Source organism: Bombyx mandarina, chromosome 22, assembly GCF_030267445.1.
Source record: "Bombyx mandarina strain Sakado chromosome 22, ASM3026744v2".
Lineage (NCBI taxonomy): Eukaryota > Metazoa > Arthropoda > Insecta > Lepidoptera > Bombycidae > Bombyx > Bombyx mandarina.
Window position 1 is genome coordinate 14486314 of NC_143228.1, and position 12564 is coordinate 14498877.

The 12564-nt window shown below is 35.2% G+C and overlaps 1 protein-coding gene across 1 annotated transcript in view; it reads left to right on the forward strand.

The window, feature by feature from the left end:
• The window catches only part of LOC114240115 (very long chain fatty acid elongase 7), a 110542-nt gene that overhangs the window by 8896 nt on the left and 89082 nt on the right, over positions 1–12564 (forward strand). The gene's annotated exons all lie outside the window — the stretch shown is intronic.

Sequence of the window (12564 nt, forward strand, 5' to 3'; positions counted from 1 at the left end):
CTACATACTATGTACTAATACAACAATATCTATTACTAAAAATAAAGAATATTAGAAATAAGCTCTACTCTATTAATTTAAATCCGTATACCAGAACTAGATATTGTTAAACCATAAAAATATTTAATAATTTATTTGTACAATGTAAAATAAAAAAGCGTATTCAATAGGATATGATATGGTTTTTCCATTTGATGTAGCACCGACACGCTAATTGTGTCTTTGGTACACCAAATAAATATATATTTAGATTGACGAAACTTACTGACGTCATCAACTCTTTTTTAAATTGAGTTCTGAAACTTTTGTTGGATTTTCAATATTATGTTTTAACGATATTCGCTAAAATTTTCAACAGTAGGCGATTTGTGTGCGGCATTTCTAATTCTCATGTGTGACGGTGACCATCATCTTTACATACCATTTACCATCAGGCTTGTCTTATCGAACTAACCGAATCCCCCGCATCTGTCTTTAATAGCATCATATTACTATACTACTAATATACTACTAACATATACTACTAACGCATATTATAAAACACGACAGGGCGATCGAAAAAATTATATTTTATATCGACTTATTTTGTATGAAAATTTTAAGTGCGTATTTGGAATATAAAATATATGTGGTGGTGTAGTGTTGGTGGTATAATTCATGTTGTGATATGTCTATTGGTGACCACTTAATACCAACTCGGCTGTGAGCTCATTCACCCATAAACGGTATTCAAAACGAGCTGCCACTATTTCTTTATAAAAACAAATTCATTACAAATTATTTAAAACATAAATAATACAATAAGCACATGTTTTTTGATTATTTTCAAAAGATTCTATGCAGTTTTATTAGAAACACGTGATTCAAAGTCATCAAAAGTTAAAGAAAAAGAAAATTTCAATCCCATTTATTTAACGTGGAGGTAATAATTTTAATGCAAATTAACATAGCATGCGTCGGTCCTTCGTACGAGCATAAGTTTTGCAATGTCTGTCGTAAGCAGCGAACACTTCTAGAACCCGAAGGTCGGTGTATTCTATATTTGTCTATATATTACTATGTATTTCGAAATTAATGTTTCACTCAATGAAAATAAGAACCAGTTTAGTGTAAAATTGGAAATCGTTATAGAATTTAAGTGGCCCGTACTTATATGCCGAAGTGCTTATGGTAAGATTATGTTAATAAAATGCTACAGTTTTCATGTTTATGTCAAAACAAATATGTTACTTATATACTTTTTACATACGGACATGATGAATACGATTTTAGTACTGGAACGTATGGAGCACGTTATTTGGAAGTGCGGTACACAAAAACTTCAATTGCTAAAAAAAATCCGACCAAAAGAAAAGATTGTTTAGAAAATTAGTGCTGTTAATATTATGATAAATTAAAAAAACCTAAAGCTGAGGGGAACAGATTAATTAACATGCCTGTTTCTACGGCAATAAATTATCACAGTATCTTTGTCACTATCTTATGACAATTATTTAATACTATATTTGAATTAACTTTATTGCACTAGGGATGTGCTCAAAGCATCTAGTATCGATTACTAGAGCCTATATAGTCATTATAAGTGTATGAGCAACATATTAAGTAAAGGATAAAACGCTTGATTAATTCACATCCATGGGCCCTTAAAAAAACTTTTTGAGCGAGGTGCTTCTCCCCTCCATTTTTTTTTGTTTTTTTTTTTTTCATATATTTTTTGAGTGGACGAGCTCACAGCCCACCTGGTGTTAAGTGTTTACTGGAGCCCACAGACATCTACAACGTAAATGCCGCCACCCACCCTGAGATATATTAGCGGTAGGCAGCGGCTTGGCTCTGCCCCTGGCATTGCTGAAGTCCATGGGCAACGGTAACCACTCACCATCAGGTGGGCCGTATGCTCGTCTGCCTACAAGGGCAATAAAAAAAAAAAAAAAAAGTTCTAAGATCTCAGTATGGTTACAACGGCTGCCCCACCCTTCAAACCGAAACGCATTACTGCTTCACGGCAGAAATAGGCAATATAGGAAATAGGTAAAAATTCTAACTTAATCTAATCTATTTAACTTAAAACAAGCTAACAATTAACTTACGGCTGATGTATCTGTCAAAATCGACCAGCATCTGTTGCTGCAGTCATATATTGTCAATCACCAGGTCAGGTCACCAGTGACCCTCTGATCCCAACAGAATTCCCTAAGGGTCAGACACATAAGCATCAAATAATAATACACTAGTACTGTTTCCTAGTACGTTTGGATGTTTCGACTAAAAATAATAACCCTGTTCAAACTACGTCAAAGTCGAGACATAAAGAATTATATTGACTTGTTCATTTCACTGAACTAGAGGTCCCGCAGTAGTCGAAATTCGACTATAATTAATTGGAATTGTAAGTTTGTACACTATTATGATTGTATTTTATACTTCTATAATCACAAATTTCGCCAAGACTACACTATAAAAATATTTACAAAGACAAACAATATTTAATCTATTCTCAATTTGACAACAGACGCCAAGAACAAAAGTTTGACAATAAATAGTATGCATAAATACACGGTATGTAGTGTGTGTAATGTTTTCTTTATTGATTTAATGTATCTTTTATGCATTAGTTTAAAATATTAGCATTGTGCACTTCTTCTCTATATATTCTCTATAAGTGTGGAAAATTTCATACTCCTCCGTCCGCGCAATTTTCGTAAAAAGGGATACAAAGTTTTTGCTTCACGTATTATTATATAGATGTCTACCCGCCAAATAAGTATTACTATATTGAATCGTATGACTATCACGAAGCAATTTGCGTGTCATATTTGCACGTGTCATCTTGTCACATGCACTATACAAGCGCATACATTATTTAGGAGCGCTTAGAAAACAAACATTCAAACATTCCATTGAATTTAAATTGATACCTAGATAAAACCTCACGTGGTAATTAATTCATCCAAAATCTAGCTTATTTCGAGAATTCGCTTAAAAACAAGTCTGCAATTATAAATATTCGAATTCAGTGACCTTGATTTTTTTAATAAATTATTTTATATGCAATATCTTCAGCATTGTTGCGCATAGAGATGATGTCGTCGTATTAAGAAACCTTTATTGCGTAGATGGGCGAATAAGCTCACAGCGCACCTGGTGTTAAGTGGAGACCTCACCACACGAATAAAGTCACCCACCTTGAGTTACGAAATCGAAAAGTGACGTATGACAGCCTCGCAGCATAAATAGGCGGGACAGTGGTACCTACCCAGACGGGTTTGCAGTAAGTTTTAACACCAGTAAATAAAGCAATGGTACCTACCACAGTACCCTCCATACTATCCTTGGTTGACCAGTTGATAATTCCTTAGCCATTAAGACCACCACTGTACTTCTGTGCAAAGTTAAATTTATTACCAAACATAATTAGAGAAAAACTAGATTTTTTTTTAATAAGAATAGCGGAATGTCTGTACAATAAAACTGATTTTTGCATTATCAACATTAATATATTACCTCATAGCTGACTTCGTAGTGCCTCAATCGATAAATAAGGACCTAAACTTTTGTATAAAATAAACTTAAAACAAACAAAAGGAATCCGTCCGACGGGGAACATATCAAAGAAAAAACAAAATCGTTATTTTTATGTAATTCCGAGCATTTTCATATTTATCTACCTTGTAAACCTTCTCTGGACTTCCACAAATAATTCAAGAGCAAAATTAGCCAAATCGGTCCAGCCGTTCGAGAGCGAGACTAACGAACAGCAATTCATTTTCCTTTTCCTTCGTAATTATATAACATTTCTAGATTAATCAATTAATAATCAAAGAGTACAGCAGTATAATAGTCATTTACTTTATAATTATCTCAGATTATTTATTTCGTTGCATCAATCGTTATAATATTTGAGACAAAAAAAACTGTTATTACTCACTATATTACTATGCTATTTACAAAGTGCCCAAAAATTGATCGACAGACACAATCTTAAAATTAAATAACGATTATAAATAAACACATACAAAAATATAGTAAATTGGAATCTATATTGAACGTCATTAAACTTAACAAGCATACTACAACAGAACAATTACAAACAGACGTAACTAATAGCCAATATAAGCTGAACCGTAGTCGAGAAAAAATGCAATACTTTGACGTGTTTATTTCAACAAGCGTACAATAGCCATCCGCGGCTATTACGTAAGTTGTAATCGACCGGCAATGACCGTCGATTATGGTAGCCAACGCAACACAGACAGACAACTTAATGAAGGATTTATTTCGGCTCCAAATTATTGTCTAAAAATAGAAGTCAACGGACGGAAAGTCATTGTCTTAAAAACATTAGAACGACTAAAAAAAAACGAGTAAAAAAAACTTGTTTTTTTAAATTTTAAAAAATATTCTCATCTATCTATCTAATAAGTTTCGATATTAGATCTGTAGCAACTACCACATTGTAGGATGTTAGTTTATTTATTTGTGTCATTCTCCTGTCTAAGTCTGGGCGATTCAAGCTACATTATCTACTTAAAACTATGTGACCTTTGACCTTGACCCACTATTTTTAATGCTTAAATAGGTGCAGCCAGCTTGACATATGAAGTCTCAAACTGTATTGTATAACGGTCATTCCAGCCTTTGAACTAGAACGCACTTCTGCTTCGCGGCAGCAATAGGCAGGATGGCGATACCTACCCGCACGGGCTAATAATACAAACTTGTTGTTTTGGGCCACGAGCCGAACCTCTTACGAGGTTCCTGCACCATCGAGCGCGTTTGGTATGTGGTTCTGGACGGGCCACAAATGTTGGAAGCGGACCGCGGGCCCAAAGGATGGAATTTAGTCCCTACTTACTAAGCGACTCCCCTGCACTTTCACCCAAGCGCTCGACCCCTCGGGGTCACAAAGCGGTTGGGTAAGAGGGCTACTGGAGTCAACCTGACTCACGGCTCACCTCAAGGTCACTCGGCCGACGGACGCATAATACCGCTGGTGTCCCGGGTTGCAATACACCCATCACCACTATTTTCTCAGTTGTAACATTGCATAATTATTCAGAGAAACCACAACCCTCATGTATCACGATGCAGATACCGAATGAAGCAATAACATAATTAATAAAGTTTCAATATTCAACAGATCAGAACTGGTAGATCTTAAAGCTAAAACTCGCGGTTATATTCCCAACTGAAACAGGCAAGTCGGTGGTACAAACACGTCTCGCCACTAACAGTTGCAAAAATTCATAAATTCTATCGATTTCATCGGCTGTTACACAAGCCAATGAACATTCCGCGCATTAGTATTTCATATACCAACGCATTCAGAGTAAAAACAAGTTAGTAAAATCAACCTTCAAGGCAATTTATTACGCAACACCCAAAAACAATTTACCTCTGATTTACGAAGTAATATAAAACACGCGTTTCACAAAGCCCGCTTCACACGATTGTAATTATTGGGTATTCAAAAAACTAATCATTAGACGCGATTTCCTGAAGACACTATTTAAAATAAATGTGATTTTAAGAATCCGAAATTATAATATGTAAGTATCTTCTTGAATAGCTTTCATGGGCAGATTTAATTAATTAGTACCAGATCAAAGTCGGTATGTTTCTAGTACTGTCTCATCAACGCTACGTGGCGTGACAAGCCCAGAAGAAGTAGCAGTCTCAAAAGTGTTGTTAGAGCGACAGCTCTGCCCTTCGAAGCTTCTAGACCAAAGCTATTTTTTAAATCTGGAAGAAATCACCCACCACCATGTTTCTCTAAGAAAATATTCGATAAATTCTAATAAAACATGAGCTTACAATATGTGTCCAAGATAGGAACCCTTAATTAAGTGGTATCATTAGCATGACCCATCGCAATCCGAGTCTATGTCTTTTAAAAACATCTTTCACGGCTACCCTAATAAAAATATTTCTGGAACTTTAGAGTAATTCCAGAAAATGTTGGGTAGTATTTTTAGCTGGATATTGTTGGATACTCTAAAATAAATTATACTAGAAAACTGTACTATAACTTTATATAATTATGTAATATTTGTGAATTTATTGAACATGATCACAGATAATAAAAACCGCTTTGATTGTGCGAAAGATAATAAAAAAAACACATTATAATCCACACTATAAATATTTTCTAGAAATTTCGATATTATTGGCTTTGCAGAGCTTACGGCGTGACTCTAAATTTAGTTGATGAACTTTAACATTTCCGGGTGCATCGCTTCCAATTTAAAACAGCACTTAGCATTCCTGTCCAGTTGAATTTGGTTACTTGTCATGCGAGGCAGCAAAATCAATCTGCATATATAAAATAATTGTCTACTATTATCATCAACTCTGTCTGTGTCTATAAACAATATTTTTTCACGATATCTTCTTAATTGAGAGTACTTACGTCAGTTTTTGCGCGTCGCAGAGAAAATTAAAACGAATTCGAAATATGTAATCTAAAAATCTAAATACATATTAAAATACGAATTCTACTCAATTATTTTGTGGAATACACGGTCATACGTGGCCACGAAAACTGCAAAGTACAATTCATTTTAATTACATCTACAACATTTAAGGACTAAGATATTTCTGACTTCATGTATACAGAGTGATGCATCTGCTGCTTCTTAATGAGTAGGATCGATAAATACATCCGTATAACTATTAGCACCAGGTGGGCTGTGAGATCGTCCAAATATCTAAGCAAAAAAAAACTATGTATACCTTAAAAAATTCCCGTTTTGAGAAACGAATATTTCATGAACCCGCAATGTAATGCAAACGATAAAGCCAGCGCGTTACCTAATATGAACAGAACAGTATACACTGCGTGATTTAAAAAAAGGTGTTCTTAAAAAAACTTTAATGGATCATTTAAGGAGTGTCGTGCTTCTTTGGTGGTAGGACATCTTGTGAGTCAGCACGGGTATGTACCACCACCCGGCTATTTCTGGCGTGAAGCAGTAATGCGTTTCGGTTTGAAGGGTGGGGCAACCGTTGTAACTTACTTGAGACCTTCGAACTTTCTCAAGGTGGGTGGCGCATTTACTTTGTAGATGTCTATGGGATCCAGTAACCACTTAACACCAGGAGGGCTGTGAGCTCGTCCACCCATCTAAGCAATAAAAAATAAAAAAGGCGTTCGTAAAAAAACTTTAATGGATCATTTAAGGAGTGTCGTGCTTCTTTGGTGGTAGAACATCTTGTGAGTCCGCGCGGATAGGCACCACCCCCCCGCCTATTTCTGCCGTGAAACAGTAATGCGTTTCGCTTTGAAAGGTGGGGCAGCCGTTTTAACTATGCTGATACCTATCATATCTCGAGGTGGGTGACAACATTTACGTCGTAGATGTCTATGAGATCCAGTAACCACATAACTGGTAACTTAACGGTGGACTGTGAGCTCTTCCACCCAAATGAACCATAAAAAAAAGATTTGCATTTAATTAACATAAGCAATCCTTTACGTGTATAAGGGTAGTCAGTCCCCTTGGAAGTTATTAATCGATTCTCTGCATTAAATTTATACTTACTGGAGACTAAACATGCGTCTCCCGTCACAAGTTAAGATAAATATCGGAATTCAAAAAGATCGTTCAAAATCATCCGACACCACCGTTCACTGGGTTGCGACAATATTTCATAATGTTTGTCTAGCGTCTTTTGCTTTGTTCAAATTGCATCGACCCGCCTTCAGTGATATAACAATGATTCTGAAGTAATTTCATGAACACGTTGACCTATTTTGACACGCCTATGTTGCTGTGCAGTATTTAGTAATAGGCCGCAATCTATATATTAATACGTGAAGCAAAAACTTTGTAAACCTTTTTACGAAAATTGCGCGGACGGAGGAGTATGAAATTTTCCACACTTATAGAGAATATAGAGAAGAAGTGCACAATGCTAATTTTTTTTTTAAATAATGCATAACAGATACATTAAATCAATAAAGAAAACATTACACACACTACCATGTATTTGACATACACACGCAGGCATACTATTTATTTATTGTCAAACTTTTGTTCTTGACGTCTGTGGTCAAATTGAGAATAGATTAAATATTGTTTGTCTTTATTAATATTTTTCTATAGTGTAGTCTTGGCGTTGAAAATACAATAATAATAGTGTACAAACTTACAATTCCAATTAATTATAGTCAAATTTCGACTACTGCGGGACCACTAGTATACACAAATACCAAACCCCTGTCTGTTTTCCGAACCAAGCACTTATGCATTCCTTTCTTGAATAAATCGTTCTATGGTCTACGAAAATATTCAAATTTTAATGTTTAGTATTTACAAGATCCAGTAACATAGAGCTCAGAATTCAGATATACCGTTCCGCTCTTTTTGAACTACCATTACTATCATATTAGTAGAAGTAATGATAGGGGTAGTAGTAATCATTAGTCTAATCTGTGACCTGTAATATTTTATATTTGGTAGATGGGCCCGCACGGTTTGATCAGATCAACTTGTGCTGCGAAACATATTTTGATATTACTAGCGACCCACCCTCGCTTCGCTTCGGAAACTGTAATTTATTATTGATTTCTCCACTATTTAATGAATTTTATTATACATATAAGCCTTCCTCTTGAATCACTCTATCTATTAAAAAAAACCGCATCAAAATCCGTTGCGTAGTTTTAAAGATTTAAGCATACACAGGGATATAGGGACAGAGAAAGCGACTTTGTTTTATGCTATGTAGTGATAGTGATTAAACGGTGTATTAAATGATACAGATGACACTGTTATAATCGCTACCCTATTCTTTTAAAACATCACTAATCTATTCCCGTTATATGTAATACTAACTGAAGTCAACGTAAAACAATATTCTATAATTAAACCAAAACATAAATACTTGTCGTTTGAATGAATCATATTTTGTGAGCACGTAATGTAATGCCAACCGATTTGATATTGCAATCCATTGCGTGCAATGCCAGTCACTATAATAAATAATTCGAACGTTTTTCAAGTTAATCTTGTATTAAATTACTAGTTCTATCATCTGTCCTATTTTTCGAGGACATTGATGAAATTATTAGCGCTATTACATAATATTATTTCCGACTTTTGAAATGTTTTACAGTTTTCGTCATCACAGACGACTTAGAGACGAGATCAAATCGTAAAAGAAATTTTAATTATATCTACAACTCGCAAAAACCATACAAAATATAGCATAGCAACTATTAATATATACTAGAGGCCCCGCAGTAGTCGAAATTCGACAATAATTAATTGAAATTGTAAGTTTGTACACTATTATGATAGTATTTTCAAAGACTATATTCTATAATCACAAATTTCGCCAAGACTACAGTATTGAAAAATATTAATAAAGACAAACAATATTTAATTTATTCTCAATTTGACCACAGACGTCAAGAACAAAAGTTTGACAATAAATAAATAGTATGCATGCGTGTGTGCGTCAAAATAATGGGAGTGTGTGTAATGTTTTTTTGATTGATTTAATGTATTTTTAGGCATAAATATATAGGCATAATCAAACCCGCAAAATTATAATTTGCGTAATTACTGGTGATAGGACCTCTTGTGAGTCCGCACGGGTAGGTACCAACGCCCCGCCTATTTCTGCCGTGAAGCAGTAATGCGTTTCGGTTTGAAGGGTGGGGCAGCCGTTGTGATTACACTGAGACCTTAGAACTATATCTCAAGGTGAGTGACGCATTTACGTTGTAGATGTCTATGGGCTCCAGTAACCACCTAACACCAGGTGGGCTGTGAGCTCGTCCACCCATCTAAGCAATAAAAAAAAAGTATAGCACCTAAATATTAATATATATAATAATATATCCGTTGATGGAATAATTAAATTATTTAATTCGCGCATTTCACAAGAACATGTTTTAGCGGGTGGGCGCTGACGACTAACTTTTTACGATTTCATATAGAGATCTCGTAACAGAAGCAAGCACTCTGTCAATGTCGTCCAAATTGCATTGATGTTTTGCACTTGATTCTCGAAACAATTTCTTGTTAGGTTCACGCATTGATTTCATCTGTATTACATTGGGTTAAATACTATAGTAAAAGTAATTGTCAATTGTTTTTGGAAGAAAAAAACGAAAACTCTTCGGCGAATCAAATTATTAATATATAAAAAATAAAGCACTATTTTGGAACGAAGTTGCTTATGGGACGATGCGGGGGGGTACCCTAACCGGGAAAAAACGTCCGTAACGTAAGATTTTTATTAGTAATGCACACAGTGTACGACTTAACTTTGTAATAACGTACAAAAAATACCATATTTTTTTATCATTCATTGACCACGATCTCAGAGCGTTCGTTTGCGCAATACACTAACTCTTATGCAAAGAACCGTGAATGAAGTGTACCACAATAAGTTCGCACGTTACCGAATGACCGTGGGTTGTTGCGAAACCTCCAGTTTTATTTTCTTTATACCTCGAATATTACTTAAAATTAATATTTTTATAATAAGGAATTTCGTTCCTATCCGATGTCCCACGACACCACACATCTTTTTTTTTCATATCAGTCACATACGCGAACACTTACAATATTTAGTTAATAAAATTTTGTTTTGATGCGGCAGCTGTGGAAATAAAAGAATGCAATTTAGATTTAATTTTTTTTTTTTTTTTTTTATTGCTTAGATGGGTGGACGAGCTCACAGCCCACCTGGTGTTAAGTGGTTACTGGAGCCCATAGACATCTACAACGTAAATGCGCCACCCATCTTGAGATATAAGTTCTAAGGTCTCAGTATAGTTACAACGGCTGCCCCACCCTTCAAACCGAAACGCATTACTGCTTCACGGCAGAAATAGGCGGGGCGGTGGTACCTACCCGTGCGGACTCACAAGAGGTCCTACCACCAGTAATTACGCAAATTATAATTTTGCGGGTTTGATTTTTATTACACGATGTTATTCCTTCACCGTGGAAGTCAATCGTGAACATTAATATTTGTTGAGTACGTATTTCATTAGAAAAATTGGTACCCGCCTGCGGGATTCGAACACCGGTGCATCGCTACATACGAATGCACCCGACCTCTTATGCTTTAGGCCACGACGACTTCTTAACTTAATATGAGGCCTCAAACGAAAATTTGCCCCTAAAAAAATCGTGGTTCCTATTTCGTAGTCCAGTGCCGGTATAATGTATCACATTACATAGCAATACTGCGGATGTGCACTCTGAGGAGTTGAACACAATGATGGAGAAGCTCGCGAGTTTCTACCTCTTGTGAGTCCGCGCGGGTATGCACCACCACCCTGCCTATTTCTGCCGTGAAGCAATAATGCGTTTCGGTTTGAAGGGTGGGGCAGCCGTTGTAACTATACTTGAGACTTTAGAACTGATATCTCAAAGTGGGTGGCGCATTTACGTCGTAGATGTCTATGGGTTCCAGTAACCACTTAGCACCAGGTGACTGTGAGCTCGTCCACCCATCTAAGCAATAAAAAAAAAGACGACAACGCTACAAGTTACAAGAGCTAGGAATGAGAAGTTTTACGTCATCCACCGTACTCATCAGAGCTTGCGCCAACAGACTCCTACTTTTTCCGCGGTTTGGACCACTTCTTGGCAGAGAAAAAATTAAATACCCGAGAGTCAGTACACTACGCCTTTGAGTTTGTTGGCTCCCGTACACTTTACGTACATCTGTTAGGTCTTTACTTACGAAATCCCATAATTACTCGAATTGTAATCGCATCCATATTGTTGAAAAAAATATAAATTAAATGTAGTGAAAACAAAACACTAATTATTACCAAAAACTTCATTTGAAAATAGAATTTCATATTTTTGAAATAAAATTTCATTTTTTTTTCATTTTTTTTTCATACCTTATTAGAGCCATACTACAGCTATTAGGTTAAGTCCGCTTAAATAAAATTTCTTTGAATTTATAATTTATTGCAAGTCATACATACATAAACTACGTTTCAAATGGCCAGTATTATAAGAACGGGAACTTCTTAGGTAAAGACCTAGTTATTATTTTTCATTGTCGTTGCGGATTGCTCATAATAATATAGAAGCGGGAATTCGAATAGGTCGTATTTGTGTTCGAAATTCAAAAGTTTTTTTTTTTAAGTTTAATTTTTCTATTCCTACGATTTCGAGCAGGATTCATTGTATTCATAAGAGGCGACGTTACAAGCGTATAAACTATAAATTCAAAAACGTTCTGAATAAGATGGCGCTTATTCAGCATTTTTTTTGTTTGGTTTTTCTCTTAAAATTTCATTATCAATAATAATTTATTTAACTAACACACGTGAGCTTAACTTAATTCAAACTAAATACTGTTTCTCGTTATAATGAAATTTTGTATGTGATTTAAATGCAAAATAAACAACAAAAAACTGGTATCTTTTTGTTAAAATTTCATCGAACTGAGTTGGCATCACTATTTTTGAAGGGGTCGAGATATACTGGTTTTTATGACGTCATAAATTTTACATTTTCACACCGTGTCACGAAGGCAATGTCATTTTTTATATATCAATCACAATGAAATCACCGAATTTTT